The sequence below is a fragment of the Triticum aestivum genome, chromosome 4D, assembly GCF_018294505.1.
Source record: "Triticum aestivum cultivar Chinese Spring chromosome 4D, IWGSC CS RefSeq v2.1, whole genome shotgun sequence".
Taxonomy (NCBI): domain Eukaryota; kingdom Viridiplantae; phylum Streptophyta; class Magnoliopsida; order Poales; family Poaceae; genus Triticum; species Triticum aestivum.
In genome coordinates, this window is record NC_057805.1 from 14,648,167 (window position 1) to 14,668,998 (window position 20,832).

Here is a 20,832-nt window from a genome sequence, read left to right on the forward strand (position 1 = left end):
GGGCGGTGGCGGGTGGGTGCTGGGGGCGGCGGCGGGTGGGGGGCGGCGGGTCGATCTGGTCGTGGAGAGAAACAAAGAGGAAAGGGGGTGGGGGGCTCGGCCGTTAGTTAGGTTAGTGAAGTTAGGTCTTTGCCATCCGCCGTGCTTTGCCGTCCGCTATTTTTCTCTCTTTGGCGTCCGCTAGCGGACGGCAAAGAGGGGGAGCCGTTAAGTTTTATCTAATCAGCTCGTGAGTGGGTCCACCTATCTCTTTGCCATCCGCCAGCTGACGGCAAAGAATCTTTGCCGTCAGCTAGCGGACGGCAAAGAACTGGCTGATGGCAAAATCCTTCTTTGCCATCAGCCAGTTCTTTGTCGTCCGTTTTTTGTAAGCGGACGGCAAAGACCTTCTTTGCCGTCTCCTAGCAGACGGCAAAGAACTGGCAGACGGCAAATAAGCTAATTCGAGTAGTGTAAGTTATCCAGGTGTGGTTGAATTGACAACTCAACTGCTAATACTTGAGAATATTCTTTGGCTCCCCTTGTGTCGAATCAATAGATTTGGGTTGAATACTCTACCCTCGAAAACTGTTGCGATCCCTTACACTTGTGGGTTATCATGCACTGACGTGCACGCCCGTGCACCTGCCAGCACATGCGCCTGCGCGTGCACTGACGTGTGTGCCCGTGCCAGTGCCCGTGCACATGAATGTCTCCGCCGCGCCGTTGCCAGCGCTTGTCCCCGCGCGGGTGCCAGTGCCCCCCTCAGCGGCATGGATGGCCGCCGTCGACCGCTTCCTTGCACCAACGCCAGTCGCCTCCTCCCGCCAGTTGACTCGCTCCTGGAGACCGAAGTCTAGAACATTGTGGCCTTCCTTGAAGCTAGGGCCAACGTCCAGGAGTACGCCAACAACAACGCAAGACGCCGCCGTCGCCGTCGGTCAGTGGCCCGATGACACACAGAGCACGGCAGAGGAGCCGCTTCCCACCGCAAGACGCCCCCGCTGCCGCCGCGTAATCTAAATTTGCCATGAAAAACGTTCGGATTGCCATGCTTAAAATCCGAACGTTTATCATTTCCGTTTATTTTAGATCGATCGTCGTATGAATGTAAAGTCGGAGTCAGACTTAATAAAATCTATGTTTTGATCGATTGAATGTTCTGCTAGTGCTGTATCAAATTAAATATAAAACGTCATCAAGCCACATGTATTCCTTCTCATCCAACGACCTAGACTGCTTCAATGTCGAGCGCTCAACACGTTTAGCGTGCAGTTAATTTCATGCCAAAAATAGTGCTAATCACATAATAACATGCAAATAATATCCTACTTAATATCCGCATGCACTTAATATACTTCCAAATTAACGTGCATTGCACGTACACATTGACTAGTACTACTAGTACGTGAAGCTGGTGTCGTAACTTGTGAACGCGTCCAGATATGGTCAACGGCAACATCGCCCACGAGTTCTTCGTGTTTGCCCGTGCGTCTAAACGCAGAAGGGGAGGGGAGAGAGAGAGCACACATGGAAGCCACCAGTAAGTGAAGGCGAATAGTACGTGCTAACGAGCCGGTCCCACTAATGTACTAAAATAATATTACATGTTATCCATTAAATAGGCTGTGGTAATATAAAAACATTATATGAACAAAGGGGGGTATAACAAACATTGATGTTCTACGTATGCTGTCTATTGACGTGCGGCTTGAAGGCCCTGGTCGCATGTTCGATCCTCGTCCTTTATTTTTTAATTTGTATGTGGGTCCAAATTTGTTTCATGACAGGTGGGCCCCTCGGTGTGTAGTTTGTGGCACTTTAATTTGTGGGTCGAAATTTGTTCCATTCCAAGTGGACTATCGGTGTGTAGTTTTGTAGCTTATTTGTAATAATCAGAGTTTTTTGCAATAATACCATGGTGTGACGTTGAAGGCAAGAAAGGACGTGCGAGAGAGCGATGACCGAGCCAGAGGGAAACCAATTGGGGGAGGTGCGGGGGTTGCAACGGTGTTTGGAGTAGTTGTGGGCCGAATGCTACGAAAATATAATCTAAACCCACCGGAATAAAGGCCTACACAAATTAATCCAAGGTTAGAGTCCCCCTTGCAATGTAAATAGCTTCGACTTTGCGAGGGATGGAGAGGTAGCTTCAATGTGTGGAACATACGGCGTGAGAAAGCGAGGTCAATCGAGAGACATATAGATAGAGAGACAAAGTGAGTGTGCTCCGACATTCATTGAAAAGATATATATGCTCTGGAGAGATATTGTCCGATTGAGATTTTGGGAAGGGTGAGGGCTGTAAGATAGAGCTTGAGAGATGATCCAGTCACAGACATGTAGATATATTTTGTGCGTGGGAGGAGCAAGGTCAATCGATTACATATATAAAGGGAGAGAGATTGAGCGAGTGTGGGTCATCGTGCGATCGAAAGAGTGATACGGGTTGGAGAGAGTGACCTAGATAGACAATGTGCGTGAGAGAGTATACAATATGAATATGTCGAATTGGGCTCAAACATGGAGATATATCGTTTGTGTCCGAGAAAGAGCGAGGTCAATTGAGACATACAAAGAGAGACGCATAGAGAGAGAGAGAGAGAGAGAGAGAGAGATTGAGGGAGCGCGGCCTGCCATGAGCTCGAAAGAGTGGGGGCGGCTTGGATGGACTGACCTAGATAGACAATCTGCGTGAGAGAGTATAAAGTGTGTCGATCGAGGCCCGAACAGGGAGATATATCATTTGTGTGTGAAAGCAAACGAGGTTAATCGAGACTTAGATATAGAGAGCGAGATTGACGAGTGTGGCCTGCCATGCCGAAGAAAGAGTGAGACAGTCTCGAGGAAGTGACCTAGATAGACAACGTGCGTGCGTGCGCACAAGAGGTTGGGGGCTAGATGGCAATGCATGTATCTAGCGAGAGAGGGTGGGAGGGAGAGAGAGAGAGAGCTCGGCATGGGGTGCAATGGCGGGTGTGTGAGGTAAATACATTTGGTAACACAGTGGAAAAAGGGGGTTGTATAGTTGAGAGAGTTAGAGATTGAAACATGGAGAGAAAGAATGAACGTGTGTCGGAAAGCGATATCCTCCTAAGGTGGTTAGGAGAGGAAGATTGACCGATACAAGAAGTATGTATTGTGTGTGCCGAGGGGGGGGGCTAAAAACAACATTTGAATGTAGATAGTACTAGACTTAATATCGATGTTTCAATTCGGTGTACATTGTAAGATTTGAACTGAGGACCATGCATATGGGTAATTATTTCAAATTCGTGCCATACTAGGTTTGGAAAAGTTGACATTGACTCGATTGTTGTGCTATTTTTGTAGGTCATATGTTTGAATCCATCCAAAAGTTATCTCACTACCATGGTATTCATCATATACATATGAATTTGTATTAAAAAAGTAGCATGGATACAGTGAAATGCGAAATCCACGTTAGAATTGGAGATCGCTATGTGACACACACTCTAATTCAAATAACTAATGATGTGAATCACACTCTAATCCATGTTAGCGTGGATACTGTGGATACCGTTTCATTTTTTTTTCAAATAATTCCTCCTTAATTAATTTATAGTATCTCGTTTCGAATGACTAATTATTTGCAAGGAAAACATGGGCATGGTAATACGTACAGATTTGTTTGCAAATGAAAGAAGATTCGTTTGCATTCTCAAATCTCCTTGCAAATGTAGGAGCACCAGGCAGACCAGGGTCATGTCGTGGTGGTCGCGTTTGTCGTACGGACGCTTAGCACCCAGCCACCCACCCCCTCCCTCCCTCCCCCTCCCCCCAAAAAAAGGACTACAACAAAATAAGTTCGCGCTTCCACGTTTCGGATTGAAATATCTGGCGGCCCCAATTCCAGCCCTGCAAAATCTCCCTTCTCCACCGTCCCCTTCCGCGCCCAGATTGCTCAAATCCCCAATTCGCTGCCAACCCAAGCAAAGTTTGAATCGCCCCTCGTCTCGTCTCTTTCCCCACCTCTGTGCCAGACAACGACGATGAAGACGATGGTCGCGCTTCACCACCGCATCGGAGCTACCTCATCTACGCCCTCGTCCACCGCACCAGGTGGTCCACCGACAACGTCGGCCGCCGCATCCGGCGTGCCTCACAGACACCGACTTCCACCGCATCAGGTGCGCTTCACCGACGCCGTCTCCCGCCTCACCGGGGCTACTTCACCGAGCACATCGTCGCACCTCTGCCCCCCGAGGCCGTTGGGGCTTCACCAACGGTCTTGTCCACTGCATCGTAGTGCTCCACTGCCACACAAGATCTGCATCCGTGCACGGCCAGCCAACGCCAGCGCATCACCCTCAACGGCTCTGAAGTGACCCGCACTCTAGCTAGGCGAGCATGCCCAAACGCCAGCCCGAACTAGGTATCCACACATCAATCCCGTGCGCACTGTTCCAACAATGTTTGTATATCCTTTACTGCTCTCTTAGCTTACGCGCCTATGCAACTCTGACTTTAAATCTTATTTCTTATGGAGATATCATCTGAAACAAGCAAAACATTTTTTAGCGAAGCATGACGGTGCTACGGGATCTAGTACACATCCTGCACACCCGTATAACCTTGTAAGTATATGTCCTCCCGTACAACAGCAAGGTCGATTCCTCTTATTTGATCAACCATTCGCCGTGTCAAAAATGCAGAGGGGGATGCAAGGAGCACAAGGCCTGCACATCCAAGCAAGTTGTAACATGGACTTGTACATGGAACATCCCTAGTGCAAGCAGAGCTGCAGTGAGCCTGTACAACGAGCTAGCGTAAGTCCCTGCATTTCATTTAATTCGTACTCGCATGCGTGTATGATTTGTGTGCAATGGCGGATATACGAATTCAAGTTACCAGGGGCGAACATTTAACTTAAAAACTACGAAGGCACTTGCATTCCGGAAATCAACATAACTTGAGAAATGTGAAGCTACATGCACTTTGAAAACCAGCTAACGATCCAAAGTAGTTCAGATTATAAAACACTAAATGATGCAAGCACCAAAAAACACAAAATGCAACATGGTGTACAAGGACTACTAGCATGGTCTGTACCTGCTTGAATTATTCGTTCTCTGGCTGAAAATATCAAAATGTAATTGCACCTATAACCAGTGCGCAAACTGCATATCAATATATCTATCCTGCACAAGTATGCCAATGGTTTCAAACAACAGATTAGAAAATTATTTATGCTACATTGTCACGATACGGGGACTTTCTGGTAGATGGCCTCGAAGTTTCTCAAGCCATGAAAATGTACTATAATTTGCTTGTCATCAATGCCTGCAAATCTCTATGTCTCTCTCAATATAGAAGATCATCATTAGACACTAAATCCTTCAATGGGAGCTTTCAAAATGCTTGCATTAGATCCCTCATTAGACACTATATGTTCATCACCAGGAGCATGTAAAATGTTTGCATCAAATCCTTCATTAGCAGTCTGTTCATTAGACACTTTGGGCTTAAGAATAATATGAGCTTGTATGTTTGCACCGGAAACTTGATTAGATACACCAGATTCAGTCAGTTCAGTATCGATTGGGGGAGTTATAAAATAAGCAGAAATTGGTTTCATTTTCTCATAGAGTCCCTACATACAAGCAGTTTTACAACACCGTCAGGTTTAACTATTGGCCAGAAATTGAACAATTGAATTAGATATAATCAGGGATGTGATGTACCTGCTCGTTGCGCATGCTACTCTTGCAAGCTGCGACTGTCCGTTTGCGCAAGCACGATGCCATGCCCGTGCTACCGCCGCTGCCTCCCGCGCAGGCTACACCCAGGGTTGGATCTTCATCTTCTTGTCCTTCCGTTCGATTGAAGCCTGGCGACCACCCTCCAACAAGGGCATGAGGAAGTGATGTGTCGGTGTGTCAAGCGGCGGCTAGGTCAGGAGCGAACCAGACTGGAGGCTGGAGCAAACGAATTGGGATTTTTCCTGCTGTCGATCAATATGGGAGGCGCTCGTTTGGGCCGCGAGCATGCTATAGGGCCTGCCTTGCACTTACGTTATTGGCCCATCCAAATTGAAACATTTTTCTTCATTTTTTACATTGCCTGCTCGTGCGTTGGGCCAAACAAAACTAGCCTGGGCCAACCTGGACGACTCAAACTAGGTGCACACTTTCCAGCCACCCGAGTCGGCCGCCCATACCAGCCCCTATGGTGGCGCCGCCCCTTTTTGTGTGTATGATTGGGGTAGTGAAAATTATTCCAGTGGCGCTTTTGATTTACCCACAGAATGGTTGAATTGCTTGTTTCTATGAATCGGGTTCGCCAATAATGTGAAGGATGCCAGTATTTTCATCCTATTGTAGATTTCTTAGATCTCGATATGCCAAATGTAATCGCATGAAATATATATTAAAAGCCAGTGTCATGTGTGTGGCTACAACTAGTCTGACTACACGTCCTCATATAACATATCAAGGACGCACCATCTTACCAGATTAACCATTCAACTTAATTACCAATGCAGTGTGGGAAGAAAGAAGTATTGGGACTGCGTATCCAAGCAATTGATGCCATGGTCTCCTTCATAGAACCACGTAAGAGAAAAAGAAGTTGTAGTGTTCCTGTACAAAGAGCTAGCGTAACTTCAGTTATCAGCTTCTCCAAATTTTAGTTAGCCACTTATTGCCAAATTGTTCAATTACGTTGCTTGGCTTAATTTAGTTTGTGTCAAGACCGGTTTTTTGGGATCTTAATTTTCCAGAAAATGGCCCTTGTGCTCACCAGCCCCACGATTACTGTTAGCTGATGAGGCACCAACTTGATACAGAAATTCCAAGCAAAGTACAAAATATGTAGTACAAGACCATTGTGGCCTATGAGTACAACACTTGGTTTCTAGTGGTTGATGGCGGAAGCGGTTTGTGGTTCATCTGCGTCTATGGGATTCCATTTCCCACAAGAACAGCTGACCAGGATAACACCTATCTTCTCGAGGCTACTATCATCATTGCGTAGGTTCCGGGGCTGTCATCACAACGCTCCTCTCCAAGCAAGAAATCTGGCCAAGACAATAGCCAGGGACAAGCCAGTGAGTACTTTGGAATGTACTCGCAAACATTATGAACACGGGTATAATATAACAAGGATAATCATGCTCCAAAATATTCTATGATCATAACGTCTGTCACGAAATAAACGAAAAACCATGATGCACACATGCGGGTAAAATATGAATATGCAATACGGGAGTAAACATAGAATGCACCGATCGAGTGTCTGAAGCGACGCCTCGGAAGGCTAAAAGATAAATCATGCCTCAGTCGGGCGTCTGAGCGACACCACATAAAGGGCTTATAGATAATAAAAGTAACAAGCATGCCACAGTCGGGCGTCTTTGCGACACCACATAAAGGGCTTATAAATAATAAAAATAACAAGCATGCCACAGTCGGGCATCTGAGCGACACCACATAAAGGGCTTATAATATAAAGAAAATAGCAAGCATGCCACAGTCGGGCGTCTATGCGACACCACATAAAGGGCTTATAAGAGAATAGTTGCAGTGAGTATCAAGGAGGTAGAACCGTCCCAGGGATACTCAATAATTCAAATGATGTAAATGGTTAGTCCACAATAATAATAATCATAATCCTCATATGTCACCGGTCATAATCAATGTTCTGGTTTAGCAGTTCTTCCTCCGAAGACCGACACCATGACCGACGCTAAGATCAACACTAAGACCGACATTAGACCCATCCCAGACTGTAGTCCTTACCCATGGACGTGGCTATCCGAATAGATTTAACCTCTGCAGAGGGTGTACTCTTTACCCACGAGTAACGGATTTATTTAATCCATCGGGACTAATTCTGCCTACGGTCTTTTAATTGAAAACACACTTGACCCGCACACACCAGCTTAACTTACCGGTGTCTGGAATCGTCCACGACACCTGTCAAGCAAAACTCTAAGTGGGGAGGCTACAACCTCGACTTAGCATGGGATCAAATTTATATCACGCGCTCTAAGGGGTGCCCCCCTCTCGGTCCCAACCGGAAACACCCATGCCCCCGGACCAGGTGGCATGCCTACCGGATGCATCCGGTATCTTCCACCATGGCCTCTCTGTACGGTGTGTGCTAGGAAGGGGTTGACAACTTACTGAACCGTACCCTACCTGCGGTAGGGACAAGTGGTAGTACGAAACAAGTATGGGGGTTTACTGGAACAAGACTTGATCTATGGCCGACTCAGGAGGTTCAAGTATTCCCTGTATGATTAGCATAACAAATATATTTCAACTAACAGACAGAATCACCGCTCATCATACCTCATCATGCCATACTGGACACACTCGTCTCGACGAGGAACTAGGGACAAGTTCGTGTCTACCCAAGACCGCGACTTTCCCGGCTTCCTTCCGGTATGCATGAAAAGCTCACGAGGATGATTACTATCACCAGCATATCCATTTCTAATAGCAAGGAATCTCCATTGTGCACTCATGCGTATGATTTTATCGTCACATAAAATAACGTATGCTCCAAGTCAAGGTGGTGTTGCAACCGTATCAACAACACACAAAAATATTATGCCAGAGTTCAGAATGCTTGCCTTCAAGAGTATGCAAGAGGGAGTGCATTTTTCAAAAGTTGCCTTCTTCTTCAAAATCCTATTTTATGAAAATTTAAATTAACACATAGCTTTAAAACAGTACAAAAAAGTTGTTCCGAAAATTTTCAATTAAATACTAAAATAAACTAGACAGAATTTGAGAAAGGTAGGAAAAGGAATCAACTCATTTGGAGTTTTAAAAAGATATAGCCAGTCAAAGTTCTGTTTTTAATAAAATCAGAAAAAGAAAACGTTTCGGGGGAAAATACGTTTTCGAAGCAGACGAGACGTACTTCAGGGGTTTACGCGTCCACTTAAACACGTGGTGGCGGGGCTGGGTCACTGACAGTGGGTCCAGCGGGCCCACTGGTCAGGTTTGACTAGTCCCCCGCCTCCTTCCTCCTCTGTCCGAGCCGAGGCGGGGGCTCCAGCGATCCTCGCCGGCGAACGGTGCTCCTGGATGGCCTCCGAGGGCGGGGACGGATCCGTGGTTCCAGGGCGGTCCTCCCGGTGGTCGCTAGGCAGGTGGGGACGGAGGGACCGCCGGCGGTGAGCTTCACGGCGGACGGCGATTCGGGAGTGATTGGGGGTTTGGGCTCCGGTGGTTTCCGATCGAGGCTGAGGTGCTAGCCAGCTCCGCAAGATCATGGGGAGTCGAACGGTGGCGCTGGAAGGGTGGGGGAAGCTCTGTTTGCGACGAGCGGGACCGGGGGGCGGCGGCGGCCGAACTGGCCGGAGGCGGGGAAGAAAGTTCCCCACCGTCGCTTGCTGGCCGTGGGGGCACTGCTGGGGTGCAAGGAGGTTGCCTCAGTGCAGGGACGGGCTCGGGGGCTCCTATTTATAGGGGTCGAGGTTGGTTCCCGCGGCGGCCGTGGATAAGAACGCCGGCGACCACCGTTCTGTAGCTGCAGGGCGACGTGGCGGCGACGAGCGCGTGCCGACGAGCTTGTGGATGAGCTCGGGCTGTTCCAGGGGGCAGCTAGCGTGCGCGGGTGGCTTGGGCGGCGCCGTCCATGGCAGAGCCTACTGTGGCCGGCCGCTAGCCGCCGTGGCCGACCTGACGGCGGCACTGTGGGGCTCCAGGGGCGGCTCTGCGGCGAGGGAAGGGGCGGGCGTGCTGGCTGCGAGAAAGGAAGGGCCAGAACGAGCGCGAGGCGACGGCAGAGGGACGCGGCGACCCAGTGCACGCGCGTGCAAAACGTGCGCTCTGGGCGCGCCCAGAGCGCGCACGCTACGTGCTTGACAGAATGCCAATGCATGCCACAGGGCTTGGGTGAGGCTAGCAAGTAGCAGGTTTAGGTTAGCGTCTTCTAGGAGCTCAGTGGACATGCTATTTTGTCCAGAGGTGCAAGGTCACAGTGCAAAGGCAAAAACCATGTCAAAACTGACCATGCACACAAGGTGCTCGACAGATTGCTAAGTGCATATAGGCAACTCTTGGAGTGGCAAAAAACTCCAGATCAGGGTCTCCCTAGATGTAGGTGATGATGGCAAGATCATTTGGGCAAAACCAGAAACTTGCTAGTGCAAGTTTTGCAAACTTTCAGTTTTGGACAGAAAGAAAAAGGCCTTATTGCATGCACTTAAAACCCTCCAATGGGTCCATTCTCCTGGATTTAAGGGTTTTGCAGGGTGGTCTATAAGTAGGAAAAAGCTCAGGGTTACTAGAGCAAGATAATATAGGGTTGCAGTACAAATCACTAAGCTGGACCGAAATGAAAATGAGGTTGATTCACTCAAATTTTTCAAAGAACATCACTGGGTTTTTGCATGAAGTTGAATTATATGCATCTACTGACATCTCCAAACACTTGCAAGAGTTTTTAAAGGAATATTTAAATAGGTTGTAGTGCAAAAATACCTACTGGACCAGATTTGAAAATTTGGTGCAGAGCTCAAAATCTCCAATGGCCAAAAGATGTTTTTGCATAAAAGTGATGTGGAAACATCACATGACATCCCCAAATTTTTGGTGAAAATTTTAAATGCATTAATCAAATGGTTGCAGTGCAACAGAGGCTCCAAATTTATGAAAAATCATTTTAAAAGAATAAAGCTCAGGAAAAGCAATTATGCAATTAAATCCACTGATAAAGAATTGTTTTATAGAGAGAGTATACAAGTCCAATAATACTTTTGGAAAGTTTCCACTTGAGGTAAAACCCACAATATTAAAGAGAAGAGGGGTTCTGAAATCAAAAGATAAATCCAGACAAATGGAAAAGTTTAATCTCCTGGCAAAATTTTAATTAATAAAACAAGTTCAAAATTTTGGGGTGCTACAGTTTGCTACTGGTTACAAAATGCCATAGCCTCTTAATCCTATTATAGACTGCGCCTATCAATGTGTTTGATACTTACTGTTAAGAATTACATGTTTGCCTGAACTTAAATAACTACTTAAGCACATAGATAGCTGGTCATATGTACTTCTAGGGTGCAGCAGAATTCACGTGTAATTTATGTTCTGATACCCTGTTTGTTTAAATGGTTTGCTGTTATCACTTGTAGCACTAGTAATGTTTGCATGTTCATAGATAGACAACTGTCAGGTTTATATGAGGGACACCGTCTATTTAACTTATATATGTGTTGGAATCATTTTGCTTACATCAAAGAAATTTACAGATGTCTGTGTTGCTGGTAAACGGTACCAACTTGTTACCTTAATACGTTGCCAAGAACTTGTTAGTTTTACTAGTTCATGTGTAATTAAATACGTTGCCAAAACTGGTTAGTTTTACTAGTTTGATGTTAGTTTCTTATGGCTCTTGCAAAACTTTATTTATTGATTGCTAACATTCAAGTTTGCAGGATCCAACTGAAACTCCATTGGCACAACAGGTATGTTTTCAGAAACTTCCTTGTTTACCTGGTTTGCTGCTGTAACTTGTTGCTGTAATCATCTTACCAACTTCAAGTTTTCGGGATCCAATTGGAAGTCCAATTGCATAGCAGGTACATTTTCAAAAATATATTTGTGTAACAGGTTTGCTGTTGTAACTTGTTGCTCTAATCAAGTTACTGACTACTCAACTTTTCAGGATCCAAGAGAAACTCCAATGCCACAACAGGTTCCTTTTGCAAAACTTGTTTGTTTAACTGCTTTGCTGCTGCAACCGGTTGCTCTAATCACGTTACTGGCTAGTCAACTTTTCAGGATCCAAGAGAAACTCCAATGCCACAACAGGTACCTTTTGCAAAACTTGTTTGTTTAATTGCTTTGCTGCTGCAACAACTGGTTACAATGATGTTAATAACTACTTTTCAGCATCCAATTGAAACTCTTTAATTCCTTGTTTGTTTAACTGGTTTGCTGTTATAACTCCCAGTTGAGATGTTTTGCTAACTTCAACTTTTCGGAATCCAATCGGAACATTAATGGCAAAACAGGTTAGCCCAAGATCAAAGAGCGAGGTCCCAATGGACGTTGTATCATCCCACAGCAGTGGCACCGGCCCAATCGTGCATCATGAACTGCCAATTGCTGATGCTCTAGAGGCTAAACTAGTGGTAGAAAGAGATTCTGCTTTTGCACTTAGAGATGAAGTTGACATGTTGAGGAAGCAAACAGCACAATCACAAGCAGTACTCAAGACAACCATTAAATATTTGGTGGATTTCAAAATGAAGCAAGCTGAGACTAACTGCATTGTTAAGGTCCTGAAGGAAAAAAGGAAATTGAATTCCCACATAGTAAATCATAGGTGAAATGTTCTTTCCATCGTTGAATAACGTTTGTGTTTTTTTCATGTAATCAATCAAACCAGTTGTTTTAGAGATCATGTAATAATTGTTTTTTGTTTTTTGGTTTGTAATTTTATTTGAGCACAAGTCTGTTTTAATCGATAAGACTCAGAGACATTTCATTTTGATTGTCGTGCCAGACCTACAAATATGCCAATCGGGCTGAATGTGCATTCAACAATAATAGTAGTATAGATGGACCATAAGTGGCACGCATCGGAAAGGGCCAAGATGTTGTAGTAGCTTCGCTAAAAAAAGGATGTCGTTCTAGCAAAAAGTACAGCGGCCTCGCTTATGTATTTTAGTTGATATTGTTGATCCATATACTCTATAAATGTTTATATGTCTATTAGTTATGTACATTCTTGGTTGATTGACTCGGTATTTGAATCTTGATACATCGCTTCGCTTGTGTACATATCTAAATGGGAGTACACATTATGCTGCGTGTGACATTTGAGTTGGACATAAATTGTTCCAAATATTCAAATTCACCTTAAACAGGATTCTAGCTTCTGAATTTGAGTATCGGCATTTGTAAATCATATTCATATATGACAGTGGAATACATCTTTGTCGTGCTTTTGAAGATATATAAAAACACATAGAATGATTTATAAAGATTCGTATAGGAATACAAAATGGATTTGAATTTAGTTGCCAGGGTAAACATGGATGCTTATTGTCCCAAAATTCGAAAGAAGCGGCAAAATGTCCACTCCCACGTCGGCTGCCCGCAGCCAAGTGTTTGGGAGATGGAAATTATTGTCTACCCATTACACGGACAATCCATTGGCCCGATTTCCACTACTTTCAATAGGGGTAGGTTAGTAACTTCAATTAGAGGTGACACGACCGCCTCTGAGCCCATTCCGACATGGTGGGCACCAGGCGGCCAAACACATTTGATTCAAGCTCGTCCGAAAGACCTCTGTTTCTCCCTCCATTTCCCCATTCATACACGGTGGGCGGCAAAGAAAACTCGACTCGGCCGAAATCGATGTAGGCAAATATTTTCAATAGGGGGCAGGTTTGTAACTTCACTCAGACGTGACACAACTGCCCTACCTGTCAGCCCCGTTGATACACCATGGGCGCCAACCATGGGCGCCAAAACACCCTCTCCTCGCCTGAAATCGCTCTGGGCAAATATTGGCGAGATGCAAGATTACCGTCCTATCCCCAACCGACGAGACGTCCAAATTTTAAACGGGGGCTAAGTTCGTAACTTTCCGATATTTTAGACAGGCGCGTCCCAAAAACATGGTTCCCCGTACCTTGATACGTCTCCAACGTATCTATAATTTTTTATTGTTCCATGCTATTATATATTCTGTTTTGGATGTTTAATGGGCTTTATTATACACTTTTATATTATTTTTGGGACTAACCTATTAACCCAAGGCCCAGTGCAAATTGCTATTTTTTTGCCTATTTCAGTGTTTCGTAGAAAAGGAATATCAAATGGAGTCCAAACGGAATGAAACCTTCGGGAACATGATTTTTGGAACAAACGTGATCCAGAGGACTTGGAGTGGACGTCAAGAAACAACCAAGGAGGCCACGAGGCAGGGAGGCATGCCTGCCCCCTCGGTGCGCCCCCACCCTCGTGGGCCCCTCGTGGCTCTCCTGACTGACTTCCTTCGCCTATATATACTTATATACCCTGAAACCATCGGGGAGCACCACGAAACCCTATTTCCACCACTGCAACCTTCTGTACCCGTGAGATCCCATCTTGGGGCCTTTTCCGGCGCTCTGCCAGAGGGGGCATCAATCACGAAGGGCTTCTACATCAACACCATAGCCTCTCCGATGATGTGTGAGTAGTTTACCTCAGACCTTCGGGTCCATAGTTATTAGCTAGATGGCTTCTTCTCTCTCTTTGGATCTCAATACAAAGTTCTCCTCGATCTTCTTGGAGATCTATTCGATGTAACTCTTTTTGCGGTGTGTTTGTCGAGATCCGATGAAATGTGGGTTTACGATCAAGATTATCTATGAATAATATTTGAATCTCCTCTGAATTCTTTTATGTATGATTGGTTATCTTTGCAAGTCTCTTCGAATTATCAGTTTGGTTTGGCCTACTAGATTGATCTTTCTTGCAATGGGAGAAGTGCTTAGATTTGGGTTCAATCTTGCGTTGCTCGATCCTAGTGACAGAAGGGGAAATGACACGTATTGTATTTTTGCCATCGAGGATGAAAAGATGGGGTTTCTATCATATTGCTTGAGTTTATCCCTCTACATCATGTCATCTTGCTTAATGTGTTACTCTGTTCTTATGAACTTAATACTCTAGATGCATGCTGGATAGCGGTCGATGTGTGGAGTAATAGTAGTAGATGCAGGCAGGAGTCGGTCTACTTGTCACGGACGTGATGCCTATATACATGATCATGCCTAGATATTCTCATAACTATGCTCAGTTCTATCAATTGCTCGACAGTAATTTGTTCACCCACCGTAATACTTACGCTATCTTGAGAGAAGCCACTAGTGAAACCTATGGCCCTCGGGTCTATTTTCCATCATATTAATCTCCTGACAACTAACTATTTCTGGCACCGTTTATTTTGCAATCTTTACTTTTAATCTTTATCATAAAAATACCAAAAATATTATCTTATCATCTCTATCAGATTTCACTTTTGCAAGTGGCCGTGAAGGGATTTACAACCCCTTTATCGCGTTGGTTGCAAGGTTCTTATTTGTTTCTGTAGGTACGAGGGACTTGCGGTGTGGCCTCCTACTGGATTGATACCTTGGTTCTCAAAAACTGAGGGAAATACTTACGCTACTTTGCTGCATCACCCTTTCCTCTTCAATGGAAAACCAACGCATGCTCAAGAGGTAGCATACCTCTCCCTCCATTTTCCCATTCATACACCGTCAGTGTCGTGGTTCTAAGTCTGACAGTAGAATGGGGGTAGGGATGTAGAGGCAAGATCTTAGCTATGGAGAAGTTGTACGCAAGAGTTTTACGAGTTCAGGCCCTTCTCGGAGGAAGTAACAGCCCTACGTCTCGGAGCCCGGAGGCGGTCGACTGGATTATATGCGTGTGTATGTTACAGGGGGTGCGAACCCTTGTCTAAGAGGAGGGGGGTGGCTTATATAGAGTGCGCCAGGACCCTAGCTCCCCTCCGTTACATAGGATTCAATGTACATAAAGTGAGAGCGTTACAGGCAACGTCAATAATAAAGTGATATAAATGATCATTAAGTCTATGAGTAAACGTCCGACCGTTATTGTGCAGAGTGGATTTAGGTCTTCTGCACGTCGAGTGGTTGAGTGGTCGAGTGACCTAAATAAGGAGAGATCTCCGAGTGAATGGTAGGTCGAGTGGATTGCACTCGACACCTTTGTTGAGCCCTCTCTATTTGCTCTTGAACTTTTTTGCTTCTAGGACAAGGACCTTAGGTAGTACGTATAGGTCAGGCCTATCGCCCTACCCTAGGTCTATGTCCTCATCATTAGCCCCCGAATGGATTCAGGTCCGAGTGAAAAGAAGGTTGAAGTTGATCTTGCTTTGACTCTTGCCTTTCTCAAGAACTCATCTCTGAACGGAGGCTAGTGTTGGTACTTCGGCTTTGTTTCAGTCGCCTTGATCGATTCAGGAATTGCCGATTGGTTTTTATAATGTCACCCGCTGAGTGTTGTCTTTGACACGAAATCTTTGGCGTGATCGGTTGCAGAGGATCCCGGATTTCGCGGGATTCGAAATTTCAGTGAAAGTGCACCAGGCGGAGCATGCCGTGGTAAGCGGAGTGGATAAACAGGACGTTTCGATTTCTGCGCCACCTTTTTCGCCACGTATCCCGTGTACGACTGTTGCGGGATTTGACAGGATCGCCTGGACCCACACGTCAGCCACTCAGAAGTGGGCCTTTAAAAGCGGTGAGGCCGAGGCGTCCGCACTGTGCGTGTCCATTCTCTTTCTTCTTCCTCTCGCTCTTTCACCCCATCCGACTTCTCCACTCTCGACGCCTCTGCTCTGCCGCCATGGGGAAGGAGAAAACGGCAGCGCTGGAGTGCGCAAAGAAGGCGACGGGGGCAACGAAAGGCAAGAAGACGAATCAGGGATCTTCATCGCGCTCGGGGCTGCCACGGGGTTGGATCCAGGGAGATTGGATCCGTTCCTCGCTTCGGCAGGAGGACTTGGACGATATGGCCGAGTCAAGGCTGATCGTCCATGGGTCCGCGTGGCTGCCGGAGGGTGAAACGGAGCCACAGCCGCAACCGGGTGAGTGTGTTATGCTTGCCACCCATGTCGACCGCGGTTTCTCGCTTCCTCCACACCCCTTCTTTCGAGGTTTCTTGAATTTCTTCGGGGCTCAACTCCATCATTTCACTCCCAACACCATCACATACCTAGCCGCATTCGTGTCCATGTGCGAGAATTTTCTGGGATGTCGACCACACCGGGGTCTTTTCAAGCACATTTTCACCATCCGCTCCCAAACAGTGAAGAAAGCGAACTCGAACGATGAGAAAACCCATGTTATCCAGATGTGTGGGGGTCTGGGTATTCAGAAGAGGAAGACGAGTTCCTTCCCTTCGATGACTCTTCCTGAGTCGGTCAGGGGCTGGCAGTCGACCTGGTTCTATTGCCAGGATATTGCGACTCCAGGCCAGTCGACTGGACTTCCCCTTTCTCTCTTGATCGTGTTCAAACTCCATCTTCGTTGAAAGTGACCACCGCAGAGAAGCCAGAGACGGGCATGTTGGTCGAGAGAGTAGTTCAACTGATCAACCAAGCTGTCACCGGCATGGATCTGCTGGAGGTGTTCCTCAGTCAACGCATTCAACCACTCCATGTGGGTGTACTCCGGGGCTGGTGATACCGCTCGGGTTCATCCGGAGGAGGTGGAGGCCAAAACAGTGGCCGAGTGGTTGAGGGGCATCACCGGGAACAAGGACAACCCCAGGGGTGCCAGGAGGGTCAAACCTTTCAGCGAAAGCAACCAGCCAAACAATGTTTGGCCACTACACTTGATTGAATTTGGATGTGTTTTCCGACTGTTTGTTGATCCGACTGATTTCCACTCGGCTCCTTGTTTTGTAGATTTATATAGAGATGTACTCAATGCCCAATGGCGAGCAAGCTCTGGAGCAGGACCATGAAGGTGAGGACAGCACGGAGGAGAGCGGCGAGTGGGAGTCACTAGCCGACGGTGATGAAGATGAGAGCGATGAGTCGGACGACGAGGAGGTAGCCGACTCACCACCTCGTTCCGAACGTTGATCCAAGCAGCACCATGATCCCACGGGCAAGCGCGGCAAGGCTGTGGCCTCGAGCGCTCCATCTCAAAAGCGCGCTTGGTCTTCGACTCCAGAATTGGCTGAGAAGGTCACCAAGCAGCCCAAGATCAATCCTTCTAAGGCTCGGAAGACCCTGCCTAAAATCAAGATGGACGTTCCTGTTGCTTCTGGGTAAATGTTCTCCCTGTATTTTCTTGTTCTGACCGATTCTCTTATACTGACCGAGTGGATGATGAACCTTTACAGCCCGGCCTCGGCTGCGACTGATATGGATATCGACAAGACTCCAGTCGACGAGGAAACCGCTGATGCAGCTACCTCCAAAGCCAGTAAGTCTACCCAACTCGAACTTATTGGTCGACTGGATTGTTTGTCAGCTATCTCTTTGACTTTCTCTGTCTGTTGCAGCACCATGAGACGTTGTTGTGCTCCCGGACGATGAAGAAGAAGTACCGCTGAGGGGAAGGAGGAGGAGGGACGCGGAACTGAGCGGGAAGACGCCTGAGGTCCAGGTTCCTCAGTTGACTGAGATGCCTGAGACGGTAGTCGAGCGATCGACAGATCCAGCATGTACCAACGTCACTTTCGCTATCCCGCTGTCGACTGATTGCCCGTCAGGATCAGCTGCTCAGACTTCTGATGCGCCAATACCGACTGCTCTTCCATCATCGCTTTTCACTGCGTATCAGACTCTGGACGACCCACCGGCTACCGCCAAAGAAGCTCTTCTTCAGTTGAACCTTGTGATGGGGCAAATGAAAGTGATGCATGAGGCCAGTCAGGTGGCCTTCAATGCCGGAGCAGCTCTGCAGACCAGTGTCCAGGTTAGTTGATTCCTGATCGATCATACTTCTCATCCGATCACCCACTGGGTGTGACTGTTATGAAGTTGTAGGCAATTTGAGTCGTCTTGAATTGAATCTTTGAACTAGTGGGGGCACTCTTAGTGCACCCACTGGGTTTAGTTCCCGAGACCATAGTTGACTGCGGGCAGTCGACTATGGTCTGAGAATCTAAATTTTGTCACTCGGTCTGGACGGACCAGGTCGAATGAAACCAGAACCAGTGGGGGCACGCTAAGTGCACCCACTGGGTGTAGTCCCCGAGACCGTGGTTGACTGCGGGCAGTCGACTATGGTCTGAGAACTTCTCCTTTTTTTTCTTTTTTTCAGTCAACTGATATGGCTTATACTGCAGAAATCTTGTGATCTTGGGGCTCAGCTTTCTGCAATGAACAAACAGCAAACCAGCCTCAACCTTGATCTGGAATTGGCCAAGAAGAATCTCAAGACTGCTCGTGATGAAGTAGCTGCCATGGGAGGTAACCAATCGTCAACTGTCTATCTCACTGCTGGCACTTTTCCTTTCCATTTTTTGAACCGAATGACTCCACTCGAGCAGATGTATGTAGTGAAAACCGTCAACTCCAAGCCCGTCTGAAGAATGTTATTTCTTTAGAGAAAATGAAGCAGGCTTTGGAGAAGAAGGATCAGGATCTTGCTGCTGCACAAAAGGAAGCGCGAGAGAAGACGGCGCTTGCTGACAAGAAGCTTGCTTCAGTCGGCAAGTTAGAAGAAGAGAACTCCAAACTGAAGGCTGCTGTTTCTGACGCCAATCGGGAGGTCGAGCGACTGAAGAAAGACAAGGACAAGCTTACGAACGAGCTTGGGAGCCTCAAGGCCAGGAAGGGCAAGTTGGAGTCTTATCTGGGCCAGCTTGCTGCAAAGCTGGTCCTAAAACTTGAAGGTACTGATGATTGACTGACTTATTGCGGTCGACTGTCAAGCCCGATCATATCGTCGACTCACCGTTTACTCAACTGTGCAGAGCTTTGCCATGATTTTGAAGCGGAAACTGGACGGGTCGAGACAGGTCTCGACCCCATAAATTGCCCAGTCAAAGATGACATCGCAATGAATGTGCTGCGATTGGAATCTCGCATGGACAGCGCGGTTGCTTATCTTGCCCGCCTAAAGGCGGCAATGACTCGGGTTGATGCTGAACTCTGGCCTCAGGCGGAACTATCTCAAGACCTCGAGTCTCTGATGGCTCGACTGAACCAAATACCTGACCGAGTGCAAGAATGGAAAAAGTTGTCCACTCGTTGCGGTGCTGATGTCGCCTTGTCTCTGGTCCGAGTGCACTTCAAGGATGTCAAAGAAGACAAGCTGGTGGAGCTCAAGGTTGCTAACACAAAAAGGCACACTTTCCAGTCCTTTATGGACACTTTCCTTGACGCTGCCACTCGCATCGCAGACAGCATAGACCTTGACAGTTTCTGTGACCCAGCCAGTCCTTCTCCCGATGAGTGACCAAAAAACATTATGCTCCACCTTTATTTGCCTCGGAATGCCGAGTGATTGTGTAATCTTTAAACTTCTTCGGGCTTGATGCTCGAGTACTTTTGATATGCGGTCCGGAACCTTAGGATTTATCTGAACTTTGTTTACCTTGAAATATGCTTGCGTTTGTCTTCGAGTGGGTTTTGTTCTTCACTCGGAATAATCTTTGAACTTGAGATGCAGCTCTGAGGAGGAGATTCTAGTCGACCTGCACCTCATCGTCCTTGTGGATGAGGATGGAGCGTATGTTGTACTTGTGGTATAGTTCCGAGAATAAGGTTGCAGTCGACCTGCACCTCGTCGTCCTTGCGGATGAGGATGGAGCGTATGTTGTACTTGTGGCGTAGCTCTGAGGAGAAGGTTGCAGTCGACCTGCACCTCGTCGTCCTTGCGGATGAGGATGGAGCGTACCTTGTACTTGTGGCGTAGCTCTGAGGAGAAGGTTGCAGTCGACCTGCCCCTCGTCGTCCTTGCGGATGAGGATGGAGCGTATGTTGTATTTGTGGCGTAGCTCCGAGGGGAAGGTTGTAGTCGACCTGCACCTCGTCGTCCTTGCGGATAAAGATGTGTTTCAAACTTAGGCGAGTACTGGACTGCAGCTAAGCCCCCGAGTGGGAGGGTTGCTCACCACTCGGTAGGATTTTTTACACTTAGGCGAGTACTGGCCAGCAGCTAAGCCCCCGAGTGGGAGGGTTGCTCACCACTCGGTGGGATTTTTCACACTTAGGCGAGCACTGGACTGCAGCTAAGCCTCCGAGTGAGAGGCTTGCTCACCACTCGGTAGGATTTTTTACACTTAGGCGAGTACTGGACTGCAGCTAAGCCCCCGAGTGAGAGGCTTGCTCACCACTCGGTAGGATTTTTTAAACTTAGGCGAGTACTGGACTACAGCTAAGCCC